We start from the raw sequence: 13,469 nt of genomic DNA on the forward strand, positions 1-13,469 counted from the left end.
TCCCTCTCGATATGTAGCGGAGGGTCTAACTGAGGCCTTCACAGACTGTGATTACCCTTCTAACCCAAAACAGATCTCCCATACCTTATATCTCCAGCCAGCCACCACCACCCAAAGTCCACCCACAGAGGAGCATCCCTGTTGTGACTCAGTACCACTCAGAACTAGGGCAACTGAATGACGTTCTCCACCAATGTTTTGACTACCTCTCCTTGTGCACTGAAATGAGGAATGTCCTACCTACTACCATTCTCAATCCTCCCACAGAGGTATCCTACTGCCCCCAAACCTACAGGATATCCTCATTCATCCCTATACTACCCCTGCTCCCAGCCTCTTGCCTCATGGCTCAAATCCCCATAACAGACCTAGGTGCTCTATGCCAGTCCAGTCAGAAACATCACCTGTCCCATCAAAAGCAGGGCTACCTGTGAAACCAATCATGTGATCTACAAGCTAAGCTGCAACCACTGTGCTGCATTCTACGTGGTCATCACAACCAACAAGCTGAATGCCCGCATGAATGGCCACTGACAAACTGTGGCCAAGAAACACATTACAAGTGAGAAATGTAGCAAGAGTTAGCGATATTTAAGAAATGCATCAGAGGTTTGTATTGCTAGAGTGGGTGGAAATATTATTCTTATGACTTGTGGAAAAAGATATTTAACAGAACTGAATGACAATGGCATATCGCCTGACCATGTATTGGATGATATGGGGGCAGCACTGCAATTGTCATCTACACTACTGCATGAAAACCCACTTAAAAATAGGCAATTTAAGGGAGTCAGTCCTGGGATAAAAGTATATGTCCCATGTGTTCATCAAGGCTTTTAAAAATGTGCTACCTAGATCATGGACCTAGAAAAAGGAGCTCAGTGTGTCACAGTTTTCATCCAAGGGAAGGCTGGCCTTTGGGCAAAAACTTGCCAAATTGTGGAAAATTTAAGTGGGCATTCTTAGCAAAGTCTCGGTCTGCATTTATGCAGAAAGACTAGCGAAAGAACTATTTAATCCGAAGTCCTTCAACAGCAGACCACATAGCCTCAGAGAGTATTTTGAAGATATTAAACAAACAAGATACTGGGACACTCTCAAAATTTTAAATGTCAAACTGCCAGTAGATCTCTGGAATAAATTACCACAAGTACTGGAAACTGACCTTGTTCACTATATGTCAGTCTTGGATTCTCTTGATCTCATGCACGAGGATTCAACGGCGAAGAACTTCTGTAGTTGTAACATTGCAGGCAGAGTGGTACAACTACAGATATAATAGAATACATTTGTGACACAGCTGGAACCATCTCCTGTGTGAAATTCATAACATATAGATCATGGACGACCTGAGTTTAAGAAGAGAAAGCAAGGTGACAACTGGTACTCTTCATGATACTGTGAAATGGAAATAGTCACTGACAAAACCACCATAATAACTGAAATAACGACATCAACAATGGACAGGATTTACATATAGGAGGTCATGATCAACAGTAAACATATAATCACAATAATAATAGCAGTAACATGCATGAAGCATCAGTACATACTCTTACTATTACAGGTGACCCACAAACCAAACACTCAATGGTAAATAAAATTGAAGTGGCAGATGAGCCACATCCCCCCAATACAGGGTCAACAAACTAGATGTTAAGCTCTCAAATTGAGACCATGGAATGGTTTGGAGGCAAAGTAGAAAATAAAATAAAGATGCTACATTATAATGATGGCACAGATATCCTGGAAGACTCAGCCACAGATCAGTTTAATTGTAGTAACGAAAATAATGAGATTGTGCAAAATACTATACATGCAATGGTAGGAGGTATAACAACAGATGTTTTGATTGATACAACTACTACAATAATCATTATGTTAAACCAGTTTATACAATGAAATACATAAGGTTATAAAGGTACTTACATATTTTGTTAGCAAAGGTAGTCAATGGAGCTACAGGTGTCAAATCCTGCAATGTCAAAATACAGACACAGGTAGAAATAAGTTTAGGAAATGGAGTGATAAAACGCTCATTCCTAATCATTAGTGGATTAATGGTAGAATGTATTTCAGGGATTGGCATTTTATGAGTGAAGGACGCTATAGTAGAGTTCACTCCAGAATGATATTTTCACTCTGCAGTGGTGTGTGCGCTGATATGAAACTTCCTGCCAGATTAAAACTGTGTGCCGGACCGAGACTCGAACTCGGGCCCTTTGCCTTTTGCGGGCAAGTGCTCTACCAACTGAGCTACCCGAGCACGACTCACGCCCCATCCTCACAGCTTCACTTCTGCCAGTACCTCGTCTCCCACCTTCCAGACTTTACAGAAGCTCTCCTGTGAACCTTGCAGAACTAGCACTCCTGAAAGAAAGGATACTGCGGAACCATGGCTTAGCCACAGCCTGGGGGATGTTTCCAGAATGAGATTTTCACTCTGCAGCGGTGTGTGCGCTGATATGAAACTTCCTGTGTGCAAATGGCAAAGGTCCCAAGTTCGAGTCTCGGTCCGGCACACAGGTTTAATCTGCCAGGAAGTTTCATATCAGCGCACACACTGCTGCAGAGTGAAAATCTCATTCTGGAAACATCCCCCAGGCTGTGGCTAAGCCATGTCTCCGCAATATCCTTTCTTTCAGGAGTGCTACTTCTGCAAGTTTCGCAGGAGAGCTTCTGTAAAGTTTGAAAGGTAGGAGACGAGGTACTGGCAGAAGTGAAGCTGTGAGGACGGGGCGTGAGTCGTGCTCGGGTAGCTCAGTTGGTAGAGCACTTGCCCACGAAAAGCAAAGGTCCCGAGTTCGAGTCTCGGTCTGGCACACAGTTTTAATCTGCCAGGAAGTTTCAGTAGAGTTCACTTCGCGCAAATGCTACTTGAATGTCAATATACAAAGGATTATAATTGATCTGGTAAAGTAAAAAGTAGAACATGGTAAGGAATGCCAACGATTAAAACAAAAGTTAATTAAAGGCCAGCCAGCACCCACTTGTAGCACATCTACACAAAGTAGTCAGTGGAAGATACTGAGAACCAAATAATGGTCAAACTAATTAAGCCTACCAATACTGACTCATCACAATGAACTGAGTTAAATAATTTATTGTTAAAGTATGTGCATGCACTTAGCAAAAAATCTAGTATAGAAACACTTCTCAATATTGTATAGAAGTCTGTCCCCATGAGACTTATTGCTTCAATATATATTCCATTCTATGGTCTAAGAGGGCGGCAGTAAATAATAAAATAGGTGATTGAGTGGAATATAATAAAACATTCTTTGTCACCCTATTGTAGTACATTGTTAACTGTAGAAAAACATGGCATAAGTGTTCACATGGTTTTGAAAGTGAAGGAAGTTAACAAGATTCTCATCACCATACAGATTAGTCCAGAAAATTTGAATGAATAATTATGAAGATTTCTTGGGGTTAAATTCCTCACTATCATTGCTTTATGAAGATTATGCTGCCAGGTTGGTCTTATCAAGGAGCCTATGAAATCTCCTACCTTTATTTATGGTTGAAGAAGCTTCCAGTTCTGTGTACTACCATTTGGCTTAACTGTGAATTGAGGAGTATTTATAACTGCCCTAGATGCTGCCTTAGAAGTTGAACTGCTTGGCCAAGTTACACTGTATGTTGCCGATATACTGGCAGTTACTCACACATGGGAAGAACCTGTAAGATTGCTAGAAAGGATACTACACAAATTCTCATAGGCAGGAGTGACAGCTAATTTGCAAAAGTCTGAGTTTATTAGGGAGAAGGTTAAGTTTCTTGCTCACCTAATTACCTCTACTGGAATAACACATGACTTAGATAATATTAGGTCCATATCCACGTGTTAAGAGGCAGCTTAAAGCATTCTTTCCCCTATGGTCATTTTTTCGTCGATTTGTACCCAATCAACTTTTGAACAGTACAAACTTGCCAAGTCTTTTGAAGAGAAATGCAGTGTGATTCTGGATGAGTGTGAGAATGATTTTAATTCAGTAAGAGATGCTTTAGTAGATTCTGACGATCTGCCTCATTCTGATACGGCTAAGGATTTCTGTTTGGTTACTGATACATCATTTTCTGGGTTATGAGTTCGTTTATTTCAGATCCACGAGAAACAAGGAATTCAAGTCTTAAGTTTTACTAACTGCACCTTGTCTGAATGTAAATGCTCATACTCTGCTACCGAATTAGAAATTTTCACAATGGTTTGAGTATTCAGAAATTTTAACTATTACATTTATGGCAAGAACATTAAAGTCTATTGTGACCATCAGGCACTGAGCTTTCTCATGTCGTGTGAGTTATATCCCCACTTTTGTTTCTTCAGGAATACAAGTTTGAGGTTATTTACATATCTGGAAGAGATAACATTGTAGGTGATGAATTGTCATGATTAACCCAAGGCTTGTCAAAATACACGTACCTATTTGAACAAACAACTGGCTATCGAGTACTATGAATGCTGGATTGAAATAACTGCCAGTATTACTTAGTCATGTGCAGGAACATGGCTGATTTACAGAGTGCAGGTAATTGTTGGCAGAAGGTTAAAACATTGCTTCCATGAACTCGATTAGACAAACTGAAACAGCAGTATGTCATTCAAAACGATGTCCTACTGTATAGAAGATATCCTAATTCTGACACTTTGTGTGTTTGCATTCCTAGTGTGCATGAAGATTTATTCATCTGATTACACCTGGGGGCATTATTAGGCATCTAAGTGTATACAGAAGATTAATGTATACTGTTATTTTTCAAACACGAGAAAATGAATACAACTGCTAAAAACGTGTCCTAGTTGTCAAAAATCCAAATCGGCCAATAAATCCCATCATACAGAATTACATTCCATTATACCAACACAATCACTTAGAATAGTGTGTGTGTGGCTATTGCAGGACCTCTCCCCTGTGTGAGAGGTGGAGTTAAGTACATTGTAGTCTTATATGATATATTCACTGAGTATGTTGAGTTACACTATACAAGATCTGCAGCAACAGCTCCCATTATCGAAAGAAAAGTAAACTGTTACCACTCAACAGTTGATAAACCTGCCACACTGCTATCTGACAAAACATCTACCCTTACTTGGAAAGCATTTTTATGTGAACAGTTATTAATGTCCATCTATGCAAAGAAGTCGTTAAAGAGTTCAACAGGTTCATTAGGATGTATGCACACAATCATCAAACGAAATGAATCGAGTATTTAGAATTCTCTGAACAGGTGATCTTCCTCTTTACAACACACAGATTACTCCAGCTGATCTCATAAGTAAATTCAAAGAGAAGAATGAATGAATGAACACATCTCCTGGATTATGCAGAGAAGGATGTCCTTTGGAAGGAAAGTATTAGTTACACTCATACAACAGGCAGAATTATGTAAACTTTAGTATGACAGGAGGCTACAACCTGTGCAAAATAACAGATTGTCGGTCAAGAAGGCTAGGAGAGTATTCTTAGTAGAAAGAGTAGATAAGCAGTTGTTAGCATCCCACTTAGTAAATGAATCGACTTCATTTACTTCCGGTACGATGGACGTGCAAGAATTATGGGCAAATTTTAAACACATTGTAAATCACGCATTGAAGAAGTGAAGAAAAGTGGTTACGGACGGAAAAGACCCACCGTGATTTAACAGCGCAATTCGGAAAATGCTCAGGAAGCAAAGACAGTTGCACTCGCGGTACAAGAAAGATCGGGAGAATGAGGACAGGCAAAAGTTAGTAGAGATTCGTGCTGCTGTAAAAAGAGCGATGCGCGAAGCATACAACCACTACCACTGTCATACCTGAGCAAAAGATCTTGCTGAAAACCCAAGGAAATTCTGGTCTCACGTAAAATCGGTAAGCGGGTCGAAGGCTTCCATTGAGTCACTCACTGATCAGTCTGACCTGGCAACGGAAGACAGCAAAACGAAAGCTGAAATTTTAAATTTAGAATTTGAGAAATCTTTCACGCAGGAGGATCGTACAAATATACCGCCGTTTGAGTGTGTGTGTGTGTGTGGTTTGAGGTTTTCGGGCGCTAAACAGCGTGGTCATCAGCGCCCAAACGCATAGAAACAGGAACACATGCAGTGAAGGGACGAAGACGGACAGCGAACAAGGAGAACGGCTAAAAGACACAGACCTGACGCAGTTACAAATCCTCACATTCAGAGGCAAAACAAGAGGAGAAGAAACGCACTAAAAAAGGAAAGGAAACACAAGGAAAAGAGAACAGAAATCGAAGTGAAACAAGTAGGTAATCGTGACTGGCGGACCTCTTACCTAAAGCCTGGGCGAGCCAGTCACCCAGCAGCACATTAAAATCCTCTCCCTAAAATCCGAGGCAACAAATTGGACAGGACACAAAACCGTAAGACCTTAACCACAGTCGTTGCGTCGTCTTGCAAAATAGAGGGCAAATCCAGTGGCAAGGAAACCACCGCCCTCTGGTCAGAGAATAAAGGACACTCAAGTAAAATGTGGCGGACAGTAATCTGGACGCCACAAGCACTGCAGATTGGGGGGTCCTCCCGCCGGAGTAAAAAACCGTGCGTTAAGGGACTGTGCCTGATGCGGAGGCGAGTGAGGAGAACCTCATCCCGCCTGCACGACTGGTAGGACGTACGCCATGGCCGCGTGGTGGCCTTGACCAAACGCAGCTTATTTTCACCCACTGCCAGCCACTCCTCTTCCCATTGACGCATAACACGAAAACGCAAAAGGGAGGTAACAGCATGGAGGGGGACGGCACATTCAACAACTTGAGGGAGGGAACATGCATCTTTGGCAGCCACATCCGCCAGTTCGTTTCCCCTAATACCCACGTGCCCCGGCACCCAGCAGAAAGAAACCTCCTTCCCCTGCCGCTGCAGGTGGAGTAGGGCATCATGGATGTTCTGGACGACCGTATCTGCTGGGTACAAGTGTTGCATGGTCTGAAGGGCACTCAGGGAGTCAGAACAGATGAGAAACTTAAGACTGGGAACACATCTCATCCGCTTCAATGCCCGCAAGATCGCAAACAATTCGGCATCAAAGATGGTAAACGCCGCAGGAAGCCGTAACTTGACGACTCGATCAGGGAAAACAACAGCACAACCAACAGAGTCCCCCTGTTTAGAGCCATCAGTAAATACTGGTACAGGGTCGGGATGCTGGTTTAAAATATCATAAAATAAGGAGGTAAAAACAAACGCAGGAGTGCAGCTCCTCCGGTACTCTGACAAGTCTAAAAGGATGCTGGGCCTCTGGAGCAACCAGGGAGGCAGGCGGGTAAAAGCCTGGAGTTGGGGTGCCACACGCTCCACACCAAAGGACTCGAGCAAATGCTTGGCACGAATCCCAAATGGTCTCGTTGCCGTTGGACGACTGGAAAAGAGACGTTCCATAGGCGGTCGGGCAACAGTAGGGTATGCAGGGGAGGTAAGACAGGCAAGGAATTGACACACCCGTCGCACCATGAGGAGTTTCCGCCGGATGGCGAGCGGCGGTTCCCTTGCCTCAGCACACAGGCTGCGGATGGGACTGGTACGGAAGGCACCAGTAGCCAGCCTGATACCCTCATGGTGTACTGCGTCAAGAATCTTCAGATACGAAGGCCTCGCTGACCCATACACAGTGCATCCATAGTCAAGACGCGACCGGACGAAAGCCCTATAACACTGCAGCAGACGCGCCCGATCTGCTCCCCAGGACCGATGGCTCAGACACTTCAAAATAGTCAGCGCCTTCAGGGCCCGCACCTTGAGGTCTTTAAGGTGCGGCAACCACGACAACTTGGAATCAAAAGTGAGGCCCAGGAACCTCACAGTGTCTCTAAACGGAAGAATGGTGTCCCTCAGACGCAATTCAGGGGAGGTAAAAGCACGTCGAGAACGATTAAAATGAACACACACACATTTGTCTGCAGAAAAGGTAAAACCCGTCTTCGCAGTCCATGCCTCTAATCGCTTTATCGTAGGCTGCAGCTGCCGACTAGCAGTGACAAGACTGGAGGAAGAACAGAAAACAGCAAAATCGTCCACAAACAAGGAGCACTGGGCAGGACTCCGGATAGTCGACGTGATACTGTTAATGGCGACGGCAAAGAGGGTGACACTTAAAATGCTTCCCTGAGGAACACCATTCTCCTGCACATGCAAATCAGATAGCACATTACCAACCCGATATCGAAAGAGGCGGCGGGAAAGAAAGGACCGAATGAAGATGGGGAGATGGCCACGAAAGCCCCACTGATGGAGTTGATTGAGAATAAGGCGGCGCCAAGTAGTGTCATACGCCTTATTAATGTCAAAGAGTACACCTAGACAATGCTGGTTACGTAGGAAGGCCTGCTGGATGGCCGCCTCAAGCAGGGTCAAGTTGTCTATGGTTGAATGACATCTCCGAAAGCCACACTGACAGTGGCTAAGGAGCTGCCTGGTCTCGAGCAGCCAAACCAGGCGGCGGTTGACCATGCGTTCCAATGTCTTCCCGACACAGCTCGTCAAAGCAATACTCCGATAACTACTGGGATGCATTCGGTCCTTTCCCGGTTTGAGGAGGGGAACCAAAATCGCCTCCCTCCACGAGTCAGGGAACGTGCCGGATGACCATATCATATTAAAACAATTCAGGAGTACTTCCTTGGATGGCAGCAACAAGTGCTGCAGCATGCTGTACAGGATTTAATCATCACCTGGCGCAGTATCATGAGCCACAGACAGCGCTGAATCCAGTTCCCACATTGTGAAGGGGCAGTTGTAGGGTTCAGAATTTGAAGACCGGAAATCCAAGTGATCCCTCTCGATGGCAGTGCGGTAGCGGCAGAAATCTGGATCACAGTTAATAATGGCAGTAGATTCGACAAAATACATGACCAGTGTCTGGGCAATGTCTCTCGGCGCCGTGAGTAGACAACGCTGATGCAGCAATGCCGTGACAGGTTGTTGGCTGCGTTTCCCGGAAATCCTCCTGATGGCTTCCCATACTTTTGTAGAACTAGTGGAGCGGGAGATGGAGTTCAGGAACGATTGCCATGACTGTCGTTTGCTCTCTTTAATCACTCGCCGCGCCTTGGCCCTTGCCACCCAAAAGGCCACAAGATTGTCAGCCAAGGACGTCACTTGAAGCGGCGCAGAGCTGCACGGCGGGCTCGGATGGCTGAGCGGCACTCAGTGGTCCACCAAGGGACCTTGGGATGACTTGAGGACCGTGGGATCGACAATTCAGCAGCATGAGAGATCACGGCTGTAATATGGTCGACCCATTCGTGGACGCTGTCACGGTGTTCCAAAACAGCTAAATCACTGAAAAGTGTCCAGTCAGCTCTGCAGAGGTGCCACCTTGGTGGCGCTGGTAATGCCACAGTCTCATCCAGGAGGCGAATCCACAGGGGGAAGTGGTCACTAGAATGGAGGTCAGCGGCAACCTCCCACAGAGCAGAATCCACGAGTACTGGAGAGCAAAAGGAAAGGTCAATAGCTGACGATGACCCAGAAGCAGTACAGAAATGAGTGGGAGCACCAGAGTTGAGGATGCACAGTTCTTCGGATGCCATGAGGCTTTCCAGAATGCGACCCCTGGGGCAAGTAGTCGTAGAGCCCCATAAGACATTATGAGCATTGAAGTCCCCCAGAAGGAGAAATGGGTGGGGGAGTTGGCTAATAAGGTCTGTGAGAGCCTCAGAGTCTATTGCATCCTGAGGCGGTAAGTAAACGGAACAGATTGTGAGCCTCCGCCCCACAAGAAGGTCAACTGCAACTGCTTGCAAGTCCGTAACGAGAGGGAGCTCAGATGAGTGGTGCATGTCATGGACAAAAACCGCAACACCACCCTTTGCCCTTTCCCCCATCAGATCATCTTTTCGATACATCGTTTAGCCCCGTAAAGAAGGAGCATCAGTGGCCCGGAAATGTGTCTCTTGGAGACATAAGCACAAGGGGCACTCTCATACAAGGAGTTGTAATTCGGCCACATGCTTCCTGAACCCATTCAGGTTCCACTGTAATATGGGAGTCAGTGATCAGGGTGGCTGAATTTTCACCCTGCCCCTGTGCTTTGGAGGAGAGCCCGTACTGGCCAGAGATTTATTCGTGGGAGCGAGAATATCGCCTCCGGTCGACATCAATGTCCATCAGCTCCGATGGCGACCCAAGGGAGATGTCAGATAGTACGATGGCATTGTCATCGGACTGACCCTGACTAGTCTCCTCAGGTGGCAAAATCTTCACCTTCGGCGTCTTCGTCTTGGGGGGCTTAGAATGCAGAACCTTGTCAACAGTTGGAGCTTTACTCGCCTGGGCAGAAGGTGCCATATGGGGAGGAGCAGAAAGTACCCCAATGTCAGCAACCACGGCCTTGTCTGACGTTGTGGGGAGAGCTGCAGGTTGCAAAACAACTGCAGCAGCACAAGTGCATTGGCAAACGCAGGTATTAGTGCTGACACTAGCAACCTCCGTTTGTGTAGCAACAGTGGCCAACTGTACCGGTTTCTGCAGAGTGGAAGCGAAAGATGTTGTAAACACAGGAGGCTGCATGGCCTTAAAGAGCTTCTTGGCCTCACCATAGGGGATGCGCTTAGATGTTTTGATCTCCTGTATCTTCCATTCCTCGAGATAGATGGGGCAGACCCGGCTCCAGACAGGGTGACTCCCAGAGCAATTCACGCACTTCACAGGCGATGAACAATCGGCTCCTTCATGGGCAGGCTGACCACATTTACCACAAGTGGCTATCCCATTGCACCCCAACGTAGTATGCCCAAAGCGCTGACATTTAAAACAGCGCATTGGGTTGGGGAAATATGGCCGTACTGGCAAACGTAAGAAACCCGCTTTAACATGCTCTGGGAGTCTCGGGCAATTGAATGTGAGAATAAACGAGTCGGATTTGACTAGGTCCCCATCGACTCATTTCATAATATGCTGCACGTCAACAATACCTTCGTCAGCCCACTCAGATTTCAGCTCATCCTTGGGGATATCCACCAAGTCCCTACATGTCACAACACCCTTACTATAGTTCAAAGTGGAGTGGAGCTCGGTCTCGATAGCGTACTCTCCGAGACAGGTTGCTTTCCTAAGAGAAGTGACTTGACAGGAACTAGAAGTTTCAACTAACAGAGTCCCATTGCGCAGACGCTTCACAGATTTCAGTGTTCCTGCAATTCCCTCAAGACCCTTGTGGATGTAAAAGGGAGAAACTCTCTCAAAGCTACCTTCCTTCCGTTTGACAAACAAAAACACATTCTGATTGTCAGCATGTGCTCTGTTACGACAGTCTGATAAATCTCTAGTAACACCAGGCGCTGGAGGACTCCCAGCATGAAGTCGCTTTTTCGATTGGCCGTGTTTTCCTACCAGTGGCCCACCCAATCCACTGGTAGGAGGAAACGTAGAGGTCGAAGGGTCCATTGTGGTCCCACGAGCAGCTAGGGAACTAAAGGTCCGCTCAGACAGAGCCCTGCGTGCCTGAGTAAGCCTTATACAACTGGGGTGCGGCAGGTGCCCCAGAGGTTGTCCGCTTGCAACTGTTCCACCCCAACAGCCATGCATCATGTAGGCGCGCAGCACACCGTAAGATTGAGGGGTTTTTATAGAGGTTTACCTTCCTCGTAATCCAGGCGGTCAAGCCAAGATTACCATTCCCTGCAGCACACAACATTCCACCGCCGCGCCATGCGGTGGTCGCTGAAGCATGTCCGGGGGTTACGGTGACAGGAGACTGGCGGCGCTGACCAGTCCCCAGCTCAGGACCCCGGGGTCGCCAAGCCTGTACTCAGCAAATGAATGCTGAGCCCCTGGGGGGCCGCCATTTGAGTCTTGTGCAGATTCCCGTTTGGAGGACATAGTAATAGACATCCCTGGGGTTGTGAAGCAGCTGAATGGGTTGAAAATAAATAAATCGCCAGGTCCTGATGGGATTCCAATTCGGTTTTACAGGGAGTACTCTACTGCATTGGCTCCTTACTTAGCTTGCATTTATAGCGAATCTTTTGCCCAACATAAAGTCCCGAGCGACTGGAAAAAATCGCAGGTGATACCTGTATATAAGAAGGGTAGAAGGACGGATCCTCAAAATTACAGACCAATATCCTTAACATCGGTTTGTTGCAGGATTCTCGAACATGTTCTCAGTTCGAATATAATGAATTTCCTTGAGACACAGAAGTTGCTGTCTATGCATCAGCACAGCTTTAGAAAGCATCGCTCCTGCGAAACGCAACTCGCCCTTGTTTCACATATCTTGTGAACCATGGATGAAGGGTATCAGACAGATGCCATATTCCTTGAATTCCGGAAAGCGTTTGACTCGGTGCCCCACTGCAGACTCCTAACTAAGGTACGAGCATTGGTTCCCAAATATGTGAGTGGCTCGAAGACTTCTTAAGTAATAAAATACAGCACGTTCTCCTCTGATGAATCAGAGGAAGTTTGGTAGGTCCGCTGTTGTTTTCTATCTACATAAATGATCTTTTGGATAGGGTACATAGCAACGTGCGGCTGTTTGCTGATGATGCTGTGGTGTATGGGAAGGTGTCGTCGTTGAGTGACTGTAGGAGGATACAAGATGATTTGGAGAGGATTTGTGATTGGTGTAAAGAATGGCAGCTAACTCTAAATATAGATAATGTAAATGAATGCAGATGAATAGGAAAAAGAATCCCGTAATGTTTGAATACTCCATTAGTAGAGTAGCACTTGACACAGTCACATCGATTAAATATTTGGCGTAACATTGCAGAGCGATATGAAGTGGGACAAGCATGTAATGGCAGTTGTGGGGAAGGCGGATAGTCGTCTTCGGTTTATTGGTAGAATTTTGGGAAGATGTGGTTCATCTGTAAAGGAGACCGCTTATAAAACACTAATACGACCTATTCTTGAGTAATGCTCTAGCGTTAGGCATCCCTATCAGGTCGGATTGAGGGAGGACTTAGAAGCAATTCAGAGGCAGGCTGCTAGATTTGTTATTGGTAGATTTGATCATCATGTGAGTGTTACGGAAATGCTTCAGGAACTCGGGTGGGAGTCTCTGGAGGAAGGGAGGCGTTCTTTTCGTGAATCGCTACTGAGGAAATTTAGAGAACCAGCATTTGAGGCTGACTGCAGTAGAATCATACTGCCGCCAACTTATATTTCGCGGAAAGACCACAAAGATAAGATAAGAGAGATTAGGGCTCGTACAAAGTCATATAGGCAGTCATTTTTCCCTTTTTCTGTTTGGGAGTGGAACAGGGAGAGAAGATGCTAGTTGTGGTACGAGGTACCCTCCGCCACGCACCGTATGGTGGATTGCGGAGTATGTATGTAGATGTAGAATGAGAACAGGATACATTGTTTTAAGAGTAAGCTAAAAGGGTTAGTATGGGATGAGGTATCAGTGCCGGCACGCCATTTGGAAATGAAAGAGAAGAGACGGCTGTGAGAAAAGATCAGCCAATCACACACTGATCGATCTCCCTCCAAAGCGACAACATGACAGCATCAGC

General features: G+C 45.8%; 1 non-coding gene across 1 annotated transcript; it reads right to left on the reverse strand.

Moving 5' to 3' along the window:
- Positions 1-2,192: 2,192 nt before the first annotated feature.
- Trnal-caa lies at positions 2,193-2,267 on the reverse strand. Its single transcript has one exon. It is a non-coding gene; the product is annotated as a tRNA-Leu (tRNA).
- Between the last annotated feature and the right edge of the window lie 11,202 nt (positions 2,268-13,469).

This window comes from Schistocerca piceifrons, chromosome 5 (assembly GCF_021461385.2).
Source record: "Schistocerca piceifrons isolate TAMUIC-IGC-003096 chromosome 5, iqSchPice1.1, whole genome shotgun sequence".
Taxonomy (NCBI): domain Eukaryota; kingdom Metazoa; phylum Arthropoda; class Insecta; order Orthoptera; family Acrididae; genus Schistocerca; species Schistocerca piceifrons.